Source organism: Erinaceus europaeus, chromosome 6, assembly GCF_950295315.1.
Source record: "Erinaceus europaeus chromosome 6, mEriEur2.1, whole genome shotgun sequence".
In the NCBI taxonomy this organism is placed as follows: Eukaryota; Metazoa; Chordata; class Mammalia; order Eulipotyphla; family Erinaceidae; genus Erinaceus; species Erinaceus europaeus.
The window spans coordinates 10,867,666-10,883,814 of NC_080167.1; positions in this window are offsets into that span (position 1 = coordinate 10,867,666).

Sequence of the window (16,149 nt, forward strand, 5' to 3'; positions counted from 1 at the left end):
CCTGGGTCCCCTCACTGCTAGAGCTATAGGTAAGGGGCTAAGAGAGGCAGATATTCTGGCCTCCCCACGCTTCTGTCCCCAGAGACTGGTTCTGCTCAGACCCTCAGCCCTGGCTTGGAACTGCAGTTTCTTTACCTAGGAATATGGGAATAATAAGGATTGGACAGTGGCTGGCACCCCCATACCTGTGACTTAGGGAGAGCCCCTCCAGTCTCCAGTGGAGGGGATGGGGACACAGAAATCTAGTGGTGGAGGGGGAGGTGCAGGATTATACCCCTACTGTGCCCTATTTTTTTGTGTGTGATTCAATATTAAATCACTAATAAAAATACTAAATAAATAAATGAACAATAAAATCCTGCCACTACCTCATCACCTCTCTGAGCTAGGACTTCTAGTCCTTGCCCAAGACCACAGTACAGTATCTCAAAGCAGCCCGTGTGCAAAGCCCAGCTGGGCCACTTACCAAGATACGTGGCTCTAAGGAACTTAAGTCATCTCTCCTGCCTCAGTTTCCCTATCTGTCAAATGGGATTACGGCTGTCCCAGCTTCATAAGAATGCCCGACGGGTCAAGTAATGTCTACCCCTGAGAACATTACATCCTGGGGCCAGAGAGCTAGCTCACCTGCTAGGGTATGTTTCCTCTTGCCACGTGCACTGCCCAGGTTTGAGCTCCAGCAAAATGTGGAGATACCAAGGCACTGTGGGAAACTCCAGTGCTATGACACACACACACACACACACACACACACACACACACACACACACACACACACACACTGTCTTTCCTGTCTTTCTTTTTTTAAAAATTTTTTAAAGAAAGTTCTTTCATTTATTTATTTACTTACTTATTCCCTTTTGTAGCCCTTGTTGTTTTTTATTGTTGTATTTATTAGGAGAGAGAGAAGTGGAGAGAGGAAGGGAAGACAGAGGGGGGGAGAGAAAGATAGACACCTGCAGACCTGCTTCACTGCTTGCGAAGTGACCCCCCTGCAGGTGGGGAGCCAGGGGCTTTGCACCACGTGTGCTTAACCTACTGCGCTACCACCGGACTCTTTTTTTTTTTTTTAATTTTTAAAATGTCTTTATGTGTTTATTATTAGATAGAGACAGAACTTGGGAGGGGAGGGGGAGATCCTTCTTTTTAACTTTCTTTTGCATGATAAACATATGTTTGCTCCTTTAGGAAACTCTTTTGTTCTTTTTGTGGCAATATGGGCTTACAGCCAAGCATCGTTTATGATCACAGGTTCACACCTCTTCAGAGGCCTGTTATCACACCACACCCACCTCCTAAGTACCAAACGACCCTCCACCATTGCCCGTTGGGGCCCTCCTCCCTCCAGTTCCCCTACTTCCCCCTTCCAGCAACCTCAGTTCTGCAGAGTCCAAGGGTTTCTTCTGCTTTGGCCTTGCCTGTTCCTGGGCTTTGATGTATGAGTGAGATCATCCGAGCTATTTGTTTTTCTTCTAATGTTTTTCGCTCAGCACAATCCCCACCAGTTCTACCCATATTGTTGCAAACAGCAAGGTTTTTATCCCTTCTATAGCCATGTAGTATTCCATTATGGAGAAATATGCCATATCTTGTGGCCCGGGAAGTGGAGTAGTGGATAAAGTGTTGGACTCTCAAACATAGGGTCCTGAGTTCAATCCCCAGTAGCACATGTACCAGAGTGATGTCTGGTCCTTTCTCTCTTCTCCTATCCCTCTCATAAATAAATAAATAAATAAATAAATAAATAAATATTTTTTAAAAAAAGAAATATGTCACATCTCCTTCCTTCTTTTCCTTCTTTCTCTTTCTTTCTTTCTTCCTTCCTTCCTTAAATATCTATTTATTCCCTTTTGTTGCCCTTGTTGTTTTTTTATTGTTGTAGGTAGTATTGTTGTTGTTACTGATGTCGTTGTTGTTGGATAGGACAGAGAGAAATGGAGAGAGGAGGGGAAGACAGAGATGGGGAGTGAAAGACAGACACCTGCAGACCTGCCTCACCGCCTGTGAAGCGACTCCCCTGCAGGTGGGGAGCCGGGGGCTCGAGCTGGGATCCTTATGCCGGTCCTTGTGCTTTGCGCCACCTGCTACGCTTAACCTGCTGCGCTACCACCTGACTCGCTCTTCCCACCCCCCTTTTATTGCCCTTGTTGTTTGATTGTTGCTGTAGTTATTATTGTTGATGTCGTTGTTGGATAGGACAGAGAGAAATGGAGAGAGGAGAAGACAGAGAAGGTGACAGAAAGATAGACACCTGCAGACCTGCTTCACAGCCTGTGAAGCGACTCCCCTGCAGGTGGGGAGCCGGGTGCAAACTGGGATCCTTACGCCGCTGGTCCTTGCGCTTGAACCACGTGCATTTAACCCGCTGCGCTACTGCCAGAACCCCTCTTCCCCTTCCTTTCTCTGTCCCTCCCTCCCTCCCTCTCTCCCTCTCCCTCCCTCCTTCTCTCTCCCTCTCCCTCTCCCTCTCTCTCTTTCTTTTTTTTAAAAATTTTATTTAAGAAAGGATTAATTAACAAAACCATAGGGTAGGAGGGGTACAACTCCACACAATTCCCACCGCCCAATCTCCGTATCCCACCCCCTCCCCCGATAGCTTTCCCCTCTCTCTCTTTCTACCAGAGCACTGTCTAGCACTGGCTTTTGATGATGCAGGGGCTTAAACCTGGGTCTTCGGAGCCTCATGCATGAGAATCTCTTTGAATAACTGCTCCTCCCTCTTTTTCATTTTTTAAAAAATATTTTATTAATTTATTTTGCCTTTAAGGCTACCACTGGAGTTTGGTGCCAGCACTACGAATCCACTGCACCTGGTGGCCATTTTTTTTTTTTTCCTATTTTATTGGCTAGGACATAGAGAAATTGAGAGGGGAGGGGGAAATAGACAGGGAGAGAGAGAACAACACCGGCAGACCTGCCTTCCTGCTTGTGCAGCACACCCCACCCATTCCCACTCCTGCTGCATGTGGTGAGCTGGAGGCCCGAACCCAGGTCCTTGCGGGTATCCTTAGTACTATGTGTGCTTGGCTAGGTACGCCACTGCCCACCCCCCACCTGTTAAAAATATTTTACTTATTTATTTATTGGGGAGAGACGGAGAGAAATTGAGAGGGAAATGGGGTGATAGGGAAAGGGGGAGGGGGAGACACCTGCAGAACTGTTTCAGTGTTTGTGAAGCTTTTCCCCTTGCGGGGGCGGGCAGGAGGCGGGGACTTGGATCCAAGTCCTTGCCCATCATAACGCGTTCACTCAACCAGTGCACAGCTACCCAGCACCCACTCCATTCCTCTTCTCTCTCTCTTTTAACTGGGGGATTAATGTTTTTTTTATAATATTTATTTATTTTATTCCCATTTGTTGCCCTTATTTTTTTTTATTGTTGTAGTTATTATTATTGATGTCGTCGTTGTTGGATAGGACAGCGAGAAATGGAAAGAGGAGGGGAAGACAGACACCTGCAGACCTGCTTCACCGCCTGTGAAGTGACTCCCCTGCAGGGGGGGAGCTAAGGGTTCAAACTGGCATCCTTAGGCCAGTCCTTGAGCTTTGTGCACTTAACCCCGGGATTAATGTTTTACAGTCGACAGTAAATACAATAGTTTGTACATCCAAAACATTGCCCAGTTTTTCACATAACAATACAACCCCCACTGGGTCCTCTGCCATCATGTTCCAGGACCTGAATCCATCTCTCCTTGCCCACTCCTTCCCCGGGTACTTGAGGGGTTTCTATCTTGGCTATTATAAACAGCACTGCTGTGAGCAGAGGTGAAACTTGCTCACTCAATGTTTGTTTCTTTGTTTATGTTGACCAGAGCACTGCTCAGCTCTGGCTTATGGTGGTGTGGGGGACTGAACCTGGGAGGGACTATGGAGCCTCGGGCATGAGTCTGTTTGTATAACCATTATGCAAACATAACATCTTGATTTCTGAATCAGTGTTGTGGTGTTCTTAGGCCAGTTAAATGGGGGGAGGGGGGGAGGTGTCAGGAGAAGGGCTGGGCCACATGGTAATTCTAAATTCATTTCTAAGTATTTTATTTCTTTATTTGATCGCAAGAGGTACAGAGTGAGAGTGAGAGAGAGAGAGAGAGCAGAGCACTGCTCAGCTCTGGCTTACGGCTTATGGTGGTGTGATCGAAACTGCCACCTTAAAGCCTCAGGCATGGAAAGTCTTTTTGCAGAATCATTATGTCTCTCCAGCCTGCCTTCTTTTTTGTTTGTTTGTTTTGTTTTGTTTTTTAATTTTCAGTCTTAGCTCTTAGAAGAATGCCCATAATGTGGTCTGTGGAGTCTAGATCCACTGACATTCCTACCAGCAGAGCACAGGGCTTCCCTTGTCCCCACACCCTCATCAGAAATTGTCACTTCTGGCTTCTCTGATACAGACCCTTCTGCCTCTTTTTGTTTTTTAGAAGATTTTATTTACGTATTCGTGAGAAAGAAAGGAGAGAGAGGAAGAACCAGACATCACTCAGGTACATGTGCTGCCAGAAATTGAACTCAGAACCTCATGATAAGAGTCCAATGGTTTATCTACTGTGCCACCTTCCAGACCACCCTATTTTTTAATTGGATTATTTCACATTTTTCCCCATTAATTAGTTGTATGACTTTCTTATTTGTCTTGAATACAACCCTTTGTATTAAAAAATAATAAAAATGTTTTTAATAATTTTATTTTTGACATATCTTCCTTTTCTTTTTCTTTTTTTAAAGATTTTATTTATTTATTTATTAGAAAGATAGGAGGAGGGAGAGAGAGAACCAGACACTCTGGCGCATATGCTGCCTGGGATCAAACTCAGGACCTCATGCTTGAGATTCCAAAGTTATATCACTGCACCACCTCCCGGACCATGCTCTTTTTATTATTTTTTTTAATTTTACTTTTTATTTATTTTATTTTATGTATTTATTTTTTCCAGAGTACTGATGAGCTCTGGCTTATGGCGGTGCAGGGTATTGAACCTGGGACTTCAGAGCCTCAGGCATGGGAGTCTCAGTGCCGCAATGATGAATCTACTGATGAATATACCTGAATGATGAATATACCTGGTGGCCTTTTTTCCACTTGATTCAATGATGAATCTACTGATGAATATACCTGAATGATGAATATACCTGGTAGCCTTTTTTCCACTTTATTATTATTTCTTCCTCTTCTTATATTTGACAGGACAGAGAGAAACTGAGAGAGGAGAGGGAGGCAGAAAGGGAGAGAGAAAGACACCTGCAGACTTGCTTCACCACTCACAAAGGTCCCCCCAACCCCACAGGTGAGGACTGGAGGCATGAACTCAAGTCCTTGTGCTTGGTGATGTCTGTACTCAACCAGATGCCCCACTGTTCCCTGCTCCTTTTATTTTTAAAGGTTTATTTAGGGAGTCGGGCGGTAGCGCAGCAGGTTAAGTGCATGTGGCACAAAGCACAAGGACCGGAGTAAGGATCCCAATTTGAGCCTCTGGCTCCCCACCTGCAGTGGAGTCACTTCACAGGCGGTAAAGCAGGTCTGCAGGTGTTTGTCTTTCTCTCCCCCTCTCTGTCTTCCCCTCCTCTCTCCATTTCTCTCTGTCCTATCCAACAACTACAACAACAATAATAATAACTACAACCATAAAAAAAAAACAAGGGCAACAAAAGGGAAAATAAATAAATATATATATATATATATTTTTTTTTTAAATAAAGGTTTATTTATTGTGTGAAAGAGTGGAGGAGAAAGAGAGAGAACTATCTAGAGAGGAAAAGAAAGGAGATTGAACCTCAAGATATGCCAGCCATGGGCTCTAAACTGAGCTGTCTCCCTAGCCTGGAGGCGGGACCTTTAAGAGGTGGTTCAGGGCAGCATGAAATCATGAGGGTGGCTCTTAATCAGTCTGCTGGTAGTTAGGATAGCAGAGAAGGAGCCCCAGGGGGACACAGGACACAGGGAGCGGGTGACCACCAGAGGCCTGGGGGTAGGGGTAGGGGACCAACCCACCAGCCTCAGCTTAGCCATTCTGCCTCCAGAACTGTGATCAGACCCACTTCTGTCCTCCAAGTCAGCCTGTTGATGACATGCGGTTGCTACCAACCAGAAAAAGAACACATTTTTTTTTAAAAAAATAAAATATCCTAAAAAGATGACTACAGATTCGAGGACCACCTCCCCTGATCTGCTCCCCAGTCTGGATCACTCGGTTTCCCCATCCCAACCTGTCCTGTTGTTGGTGGCTCTGAGCAGGCTGAGGGGAGTGGGCAGTACTCTGGAGGGGCCACCAGGCCCAGCCCAATCATGGGGACCAAGAGAACACAGTTTGAGCTCTGTGGCTGTCTTGTCACACATGTGTTCTGATGGAGATCAGGGTCCCACCTCCCCCTCTCCTCCTGGGACAGGAAAGTATTTTCCCAGTCCACTGGGACTCCCCCACACACACACATACACACCTCCATTCCCCACCCTTGTCCTCCAGTGAGGGCCTTGGGCAAGTTAAATTGCAGAGCCTCAGTTTCCCAACCAACGTGACACATGTGGCAATAACCACTTCCCTGTGTTTCATGAGAGCTGCCAGACCCCAGATAAAACAAGAGCCCCATCAAGGAACACAGAACATGAAAAGGATGCACTAAATAATGAATCCCATCACCAGTATTTTTTAATGTATTTATTTATTACAATAAAGAGAGATACAGAGAGAAGGAAAGAAAGGAAAAAAAGAGAGAGAAAGCAGTACTTTTGTTGATGGTGATGCTGGGGATAGAACCTGGGACTTCAGAGCTTCAGGCAGGAGAGTCTTTTGCACAACTGCTATGCTATCCATTATTATTATTATTAATCATTATCATTATTATTTATTCTATGAGAGAGAGACCAGCCAGAATACTACAGCTTGGGTATACAGTGGTGTCAACTTGGACCCTCAGGCATACGCAAATCCTGTGCTCTAACGTACTGAGCTCTCTCCCTGATCCTCTTCTTTTTTTGTAGTTATCCAGTCTGGTGAAAGAATTCCCATGTTCAAGCCCCTCTACTAGCTTCTCTGATGCAGATTCCCTCTCCCCTTAACAGGAGGAGAAGGCAGAGGAGCCCACCAGGGTGTGCAGAGCCCACATCCAGCACTGTTCTAAGCAGGATGGTCTTCTTCCAGTCTCCAGATCACCCCACCCTGTGCAGTGAACACCCAGACCCTCCCTTAGCAGGTGGGTGCATTGGCTGAGCTCATCAGCAAACTCAAAGAGAAGCCTCCCAATGAAGAAGGGGGCTGGAGTGTGGCTAGGAGACTCACACGCTCAGAATTCCTCTCCAAGTGCGACAGCCATGCACTTGAGCCTATCTGGGTGCTGACAGGTGGAGAGAGTGTTGTGTGTTGGACCCAGAGAGCCTGCTGTCCCAGGAGCTTCCCTGCACACCGATGGAAACACCCAGAGAGTTCCCTGTCTTTGCAGAAAACCAACCCAAGGTCACTGGATGTGTCCTCCAACCAGGAGGAGAGGGGACAGGGCCAGGTTTGTGCTGCTGGTTCTCAGCCATCCAGCCTCCTTCTGGATCCATGCTCTTGAAGGTTCCCTCAGGAGGGAGGGGGGATACGGTTCTGCAAATACATCACCAGCCTCTTAGAGCTCTCTGGTTTCCAATTGGGCCCAGCCCATAAGAGATATCGGCAGCCTAAAAGAGAAGCAAAGACTGGAGAGGTCACATCAAGATACTTAGTCCTTCCCTGGGCAGACGACCTCACCAATGTGTCCAGGAACCCCACCTCCTCAGAGCCCTGCCCCACTAGGGAAAGATAGAAACAAGCTGGGGGGTATGGACCCATCTGCCAACGTCCATGTCCAGCAGAGAAACAATTACAGTAGCCAGACCTTCTACCTTCTGCATCCTATAAAGATCTTTTTTTTTTTTTTTTTTTAGTTTATTGGGGAATTAATGTTTTACAGTCGACAGTAAATACAATAGTTTGTACTTGCATAACATTTCTCAGTTTTCCATATAACAATAAAACCCCCACTAGGTCCTCTGTCAGCCTTCTTGGACCTGTATTCTCCCCCGCCCCCTACACACACACCCATTCCAGACTGTCTTTTACTTTGGTGCAATACGCCAATTCCAGTTCAGGTTCTATTTGTGTTTTCTCTTCTGATCTTGTTTTTCAACTTCTGCCTGAGAGTGAGATCATCCCATATTCATCCTTCTGTTTCTGACTTATTTCACTTAGCATGAAGTTTTCAAGATCCATCCAAGATTGGCTGAAAACAGTGAAGTCACTGTTTTTTATAGCAGAGTAGTACTCCATTGTGTATACAGACCACAACTTGCTCAGCTACTCATCTATTGTTGGACGACTGGGTTGCTTCCAGGTCGTGGCTATTAAAAATTGTGCTGCTAAGAATATATGTGTACAAAGATCTTTTTGGATGGGTGTGCTGGGTTCCTTAGGATATATACCCAAGAGAGGAATTGCAGGATCATAGGGTAGGTCCATTTCTAACCTTCTGAGAGTTCTCCAGACTGTTCTTCACAGAGGTTGGACCAACTTACATTCCCACCAGCAGTACAGGAGGGCTCCTATAAAGATCTTTGGTCCATATTCCCAGAGGGATAAAGAATAGGGAAGCTTCATGGCCAGGTTGTGGTGCAGCTGGTTGAGTGCACACATTACACTATGCAAGACTCAGGTTCAAGCCTCCTGGTCTCCACCTGCAGGAGGAAAGCTTTGTGAGTGGTGAAGCAGTGCTGCAGGTGTCTCTCTGTTTCAATCATTATTAAATCACTTGAAAAAAAAGTTGGAGTCAGGCGGTAGCTCAGAGGGTTAAGTGCACGTAGCACAAAGAGCAAGGACGGGTGTAAGGATCCCGGTTCGAAACCTCCACCCCACCTTCAGGGGAGTCGCTTCACAAGTAGTGAAGCAGGTCTGCAGGTGTCTATCTTTCTCTTCCCCTTCCTGTCTTGCCCTCCTCTCTCCATTTCTCTCTGTCCTATCCAACAACAACGACACCAATAACAACAACAATAAAAAAAAAAGTGCAACAAAAGGGAATAAATAAATTTGAAAAAAAGAGATAACTCGTCTTAGTGTCCTTCCCGGAAGTGACCTTTCATAATCACTGTTCATGCTGGGTGGCCCCTCTCTGGGCTCCATACACCCCACTCCAGCCCCTGTAGCACCTTAGGGTGACACTGAGTCCGACTGCAGCGTCAGAAACCCTTCTTAACTCCATGAAAGTTGCTCTTGCAAATAGCACCCCCGCCCCCCCGTATTGAATATGTCTGTCCTTCCTGGTTGGGAAGGTTTGGGATGAATATTGTTTTTCCTACCAGGGCTCTCTGTATCTAAAGTCAGCAGTAGATGGTGGTGGACAGTCTACTGTTGGAACACCCCCAGGTTGGGGAGATGCTGTCATTTGCATTCCAGAGAATGCAAATATGTGTTGCCTGTTTCCGGAGAATGTGTGCCAAGGGTTAAACTTACAGAGTCATGGGGCATATCTACAAAGGGAGGCATTGGTAGGGAGAACCCTATGAAGCTTCCAGAAGCTGACACTCCCTGTTCTGTGTGTGAAGGTTCACCCACACCAACTTTTGGTATCTTCTGTCTTTTTTATTTTTGCCATCTGGTTGGTTAATTGGGCATTTTTCCTCAGGACCATTTGAATAGCTACTTTTTGTGAGTGGTCTAAGTGAATCTATTGTTTCTTTGTCTCATTTTCATATATTGTTTTGGAGGTATTTGTAGATTTTGGAATTATACAGTTTGTTGTTGTTGTTGTTGTTGTTTTTACCAAAGCCCTGCTCAGTTCTGGTTTATGAAGGTGTCGTGGACTGAACCTGGAACCATGGAGCTTCAGACATGAGAGTCTCTGCATAGCCATTGTTCTATCTCTCCCACCCTCAGTATATTCTCAATTAAAAAAAAAAAAATTCAGAAGTGGAGTTAGAAACAAAAGCTCCTTCTTTCTAATGATTTCTCTTAAAATGAGCTTTCAGCTAAAAAGAAAAGAGGTCAAAAGATCTCCCACAATCTCACCATCTCTCCCCAAGGAGGTTGGAGCAGGTTGAAGAAGAGGCCAAGGCCAGTTATTCCACTGAGACAAACTAAGAGACAAATCCCAGCTTTGCTACGGTTTGACTAAGATGTCACGGACACACCACTGAGCTTTCCCTAGCCTCAACTCTCTCACCACTACAATGGAAATAATGTCCACTACCTAAGTCCTATGGAGTGGAGAGGACAGTGGGTATAAAACCAATCATATCGATAGTCCCCAGCATCAATCATAGCTGGAGCTCAGAAAACTCTCCTTCTCTTCCCCTTCTCTGACTATTTTCTCCCTGCACCTAAATTCCTGCCCTTAGCTCAATGATAAACAGTTGTCCTATCCACCGATTTGGATTGCTTCATAGTTCACAAACAACTTTTGTAGCTGCTAGTTTCTTCCCTGAGGCAAGGGAGAACTCTTTGAGGTGAAAGAACATAGCTTACAAGTGTCACAGGTCAACCAAAGACCAAAGACATTATCCTTTCAGTCATAATGGACAGAAGAAAAAAATTTTTTTTTTATTTAAAAAGCCAGGATCTTAGAAATCAGGAGACCCCCACCATATCAGTTCCAGATCACTCTTAACAAACCACCCAAAGGGTCATGGCTCCCAACCACCATGTGCAAATCTTCAGATGGCAACACCATACTCCCACCCCAATCCTGATGGTCAAGGCAAGTCCAAGTCCAGAACCCATCCAAGTTCAGGAGACACAGAGTCCACCCCTGGATGGTGACAGGAAAGGAGAGAGGGGATTTTTTTTTTTTTTAATTTTAAAAAGGAGACATTAACAAAACTGTAGGCTAGGAGGGGTACAACTCCACACAATTCCCGCCACCAGATCTCTATATCCCATCCCCTCCCCTGATAGCTTTCTTATTCTTTATCCCTCTGGGAGTATGGACCCAAGGTCTGTGGGTTGCAGAAGGTGTAAGGTCTGGCTTCTGTAATTGCTTCCGAGCTGAACATGGGCATTGACTGGTCGGTCCATACTCCCAGTCTGCCTCTCTCTATCCCTAGTAGGGTGGGTCTCTGGGGAAGCGGAGCTCCAGGACACACTGGTGGAGTCGTCTGTCCAGGGAAGTCTGGTCGGCATCCTGCCGGCATCTGGAACCTGGTGGCTGAAAAGAGGGTTAACATACAAAGCCAAACAAATCGTTGAACAATTATGGACGTGAAGGCTGGAATAGTGCAGATGAAGTGTTGGGGGGGTACTCACTGCAGACTATTGTGTACTTTTGCTTTCAGGTATATATTTTGCCCTAATTTATGGATACGTGTGAACATATGCTCTATCTCAGGGGATCTGGTCTATATCTAGGTTTTGGGACTTTGTTAGGAAGTGAGCCACCTGGAATGGAATTAGAGAATACTATGAAAGGAACGGTCTTACCCGAGTAATGAAGCTGAAGCATTGTCATTCCACACCTGAAGTCTCTGGACACAGTCTAAAGTGAAGCATGCTGAGGTGGCACTCGTTGCATTTATTAGGTTGTGATCGGCAGATGCAATATTATTTAATATGAATTGAGAGAAGCATGCAGGAAAGTGTGCCCCACGGAGAGAGGGAATTCTATGCTAATCATTCTCCTGTGCTCCCAGCAGTGAACTGTCATGTGGCAGGAGACCGGTGGTAGACCACATGGCTATATGTAGCTCCCACTCATGGGAGCTAATCTCAGATGCACCCAGTTCTTGAAGGCCAATGAGATACTTATCACAAAGCCTGGTCTGGACAGCAGGGCAATGTTCAACCTACAGCCTAACTGCAATCTACCCTCATGGTTACACAACCATCCAAGTATTTTTTTTTCCATAACACAATGGGATGTTACACTAACAAACAAAAATGTTCTTGTGGGAAAGAAAGTATTTTTTCAGCAGATAGAGTTCAGGTCTTGCATGCCTGAAGCTCCCTCCCAGTTCTGTCTCTGACACTGTTAGAGACAGAACAGTGTTTTGACTCCTCTCTCTCTCTCTCATCTGAAACTCCCTCTCATCTGAAACTCTCTCATCTGAAACTCTGTGTGTGTGTGTGTGTGTGTGTGTGTGTGTGTGTGTGTGTGTGTCATTTGAAATAAATGAAATCAATCTGAAAAAGAGAAAAAAAAAAGTTCTTTAGAAAAGAACCAAGAAGGGGGTCAGGTGGTAGCGCAGTGGGTTAAGTGCGTGTGGCACGAAGCGGAAGGACCGGCATAAGGATCCCAGTTCGAGCCCCCAGCTCCCCACCTGCAAGAGAGTCACTTCACAGGTGGTGAAGCAGATCTGTGGGTGTCTTTCTCTCCCCATCTCTGTCTTCCCCTCCTCTCTCCATTTCTCGTCCTATCTAACAACGACGACATCAATAACAACAATAATAAATAAATAAAAATCCAAGAACTTTCTAGTCCTTTGCATTCAACTTCCCTTTGGATTTGTGACCCAAACACAACAGCCCAGAAAGGTGGAGTGAGTCTCTTCAGGCCACATAGAGAATACAAGAACAGAGGCCAGTCCGTAGCACTCCTGGTTAAGTGCACACAGGAATGTTCAAGCCCCTGGTCCTCACCTGCAGGAGGAAAGCTTCATGAGTGGGGAAGATGGGCTGCAGATGTCTCTCTGCCTCTTCCCCTCTCTCTATTTCCTTCTCCCCTCTCAGTTTATCTCTGTCTCTATTCAATAATAAGTAAATAAAAAATATTTAAAAAGAAAAGGAAGAGGAGGAGGAAGAAAAGGAAAGGGAGAAGGAGAAGAGTGGAGGTTATCTCTTCTGGTTCTCCCTCTCGGTCCTTAGGAAAAGACAGTTGTCACTGCTCCTCCCATCAGAACTGACTCAGTTTCCCTCATCTGGCTGTTGACCCCCTGTAGACCCCCCCACCCCAACTTTTTCCCAGGTGTGCTGGGGAGCACCAGTGAGTTAACATGACTAAGAGCCTTGCATGAGATCTAATTACAGAGTTACCATCCACAGCCTTCTGGGAAGGGTTTTTGTCAGGGAGTAGGTAAATAAATTATATCCTGTGGTTCTCCCTTCCCCACGGGCTGATTAACTCTTCCAGAGAATCTTCCCCTGTGACAGAGGCTGCGAAGTCCCCTAGCCATCCCTGCTGCCCACAATTTGGGGGCCCCTCTCCTGTTTCCCAAGACTCCCTGGGCTGCTCCCAGGCTAGACACCTGCTCCTCTGGGGAAAACTGGATTCATCTCAGGGTGAACAGAAACCCCCAATGGGAAGCCTCACTGGAGCCCCCCCACACACACACACACACACACAACCAGTCCCGGGTGAGCAGGGTTCTAAGAGTTAACCATCCTCGCAGAATTCCTGGGCAAATACCATCCAGGCTGCCAGATTTATTGTCTTTTAATGTCTCCCATGTGGTTGCATTAGCCCGTCCTTCTGATACCTCTGTCGCTCATCTGCCTTCTCCCCACCCATACTCTATAACCTTGGGTTAAGGATCTTCCTATCAGCTCCTCTATTGAGGTCTAAACAGGAAAAAAAAAGAAAAAAGAAAAATCACTGGACTCCTCCACACCACACACACACACACACACACACACACACACAGACACACACACACACACACCATCCATCACCACCCCTATCCCTGCTCTGAAATATTAACTTAGATCTTTCTTATTTTTGCCTGGGCATCTCTGCCTCTCCTTCCCACATGCTGCCAGTCTCTTTCTAGTTCTGAGAACCTATCTGTAGACTCACACCAGCTTGTCCAGTTGACTTTTGCCTTACTGACTCATCATCCCCCTCCCTGAGCCCCTGAGCCCCCTTTCTTTGCCTTCTAATCCTAAGCCCCTATTCATGCCTTAACTTGCTGTCCCCACCTATCCCAGCTCCTGCAGGAGTCCACAGCTCACTCTGTGCATTTGGCCCTTCTCAAGAACACAGGCTGAGTCTAGCCCAACACCCCCAAAGTGATTCAGTTTGTCAAGACTGCAGGAGTTGGAGAAGTTACCAGACCTGGAAGTGAGAGGCTCTGCCAAAGTCACAGGGCAAAGGGGTGGAAAGGTTCAGGGTCAATGAAGAAGATAAAACAGTGGCTGAGAACTGGAGACAAACCAAGGGCAAGATTAAATTTTGCAGCGTCCTGTTAAGACTACTTGTTCTTTCTGGGCACCGGAAAAGCTCTGTGGACAGAGGACATGTATTGCATGCCTGAGGCCCTAGGCTCCATCCCAGAATAAAAACTAAAAAATAAAATAAAAAATAAATTAAATTTTTTAAAAACAGTTTATTGTTCTCTCTTATAGAGCACATGCTTTGCACTCAAGTCCTGGATTTGAGTCCTAGTAGTGCCACAGGGAAGCACAATGGGCAGCACCAAAGGATCTCTGTAGAAGGTGGAGCAGGTGGGCTGGGAAGATAGCATTATGGTTCAGCAAAAGACTCTAGTGCCTGAAGCCCCAATGCCCCAGGTTCAATCCCTGGCACTACCAAAAACCAGAACTGAGTAGTGCTTTATTCAGTCTCTCTCTCTCTCTCTCTCGCTTCCTGCTCTCTCATTAAAATAAATTAAATGTTTTTTTAAGGTGAAGAAGGACTGCCAATATATTTCACTTAGATTGTATACCTGCTTTGCCTGGATTCAAGCCTGGTTCTCACCATCTTAGAGGGAGCTTTGGTGCTGTGGTGCCTCTCTCTCTGCCTCCCTGTCTCTATCTCTCTTTACCTGAAAAAAAAAAAAAGCTCAGCCCAGAGCAGTGAAACCCTGGTGATGATAAAGGAAAATATAAATAAATAAACAAAGACAGATCAGTGCTGTATTTCTTCTTCCTTTTTCTCTGTCTCTCCATCTCTCCTCTGTCCATCTTTTAAGAAAAAGTCCAGGGAAATCTCTTCCTGGTGGGATAGTGAAAACAGGAAGCCCTTGGTTCATTCCTCCACAGAAAGAAAATATATATTCTCTGGTTCATGCCCGCCAGGGATACCAAAAAAAAAAATTAGCTGATTAAACAAATACAAATAAATTGCAAGAGCAGGAAAAAATGAAAATGCTTCACTTCCTAGAGTTTTCAGGTGTGTGTGTGTGTGTGTGTGTGTGTGTGCATGTGCGTGTATGTGTGTGTTTGCATTATACATCCCACTCATCCTGGGAAAGTTAGGCTCCCTGAGCTTGATTTATCCATACATGAGGAAGAAAGAAAAGAAAACAAACAAACAAAACAAATCTTATCTGAAGGTCAGCCTGAGTGATATCATGGAGAGAAAAGAGACTCACCTAGGTTTTGCACATGTCAATTTCACTGCCCATGGCATGACAACAGCTTCCAGATATTCTGGAATTTGAAAAATAGTGGAGCTTGTCATTTTTTAATATTTATATATTTATTCCCTTTTGTTGTCCTTGTTGTTTTACTGTTGTAATTATTGCTTTTGTGGTTATTGTTATCATTGGATAGGACAGAGAGAAATGGAGAAAGGAGAAGAAAACAAAGAGGGGGAGAGAAAGATAGACACCTGCAGACCTGCTTCACTGCCTGTGAAGTGACTCCTCTGCAGGTGGGGAGCCAGGGGCTCGAACCGGGATCCTTACATCGGTCCTTGCACTTTGTGCCACCTGTGCTTAACCCGCTGCGCTACCTCCCGACTCCCTGATAGTGGAGCTTATATGCAAGGATGCCCAGAAGAGAGGATAGGAGTCTTCAAGCCCATTTCAGAGATGTAAAGGGTTGGAAAGGCTGGCTGGCTTTGTTCATAGTGTGAGGAATAGAAGAGACTGGACCAGTTATATCAACTCAAAGCCCACAGCAAGTTTTTCTGCCAACTTAATTGTCTGTCCTGGCCACTTGGATCCCAACCGCTAAATCCAGCTTGGAGTTCTGTTTTCCTTTTTATAAGTATTTTATAAATAAATTTTTATTATATTTATTTATTTGAAAGAGACAGCCAGAAACTGAGAGGAAGGGGGAGAGACAGAGAGGGAAAGAGAGAGAGACAACTGTAGCCCTGCTTCACTACTTGTGAAACTGTCCCCCTGCAGATAGAGATGAGGGGCTCGAACCTAGGTCCTTGTACATTGTAACATGTGTGCTCAACTAGGTGGAGCACCCCCCACCCCCCTATGTCCTGTTTTTCTATAACTATTTAACCAGGTGGAGCAGTGATAATAACCCCATAAGAGTTGGGTCC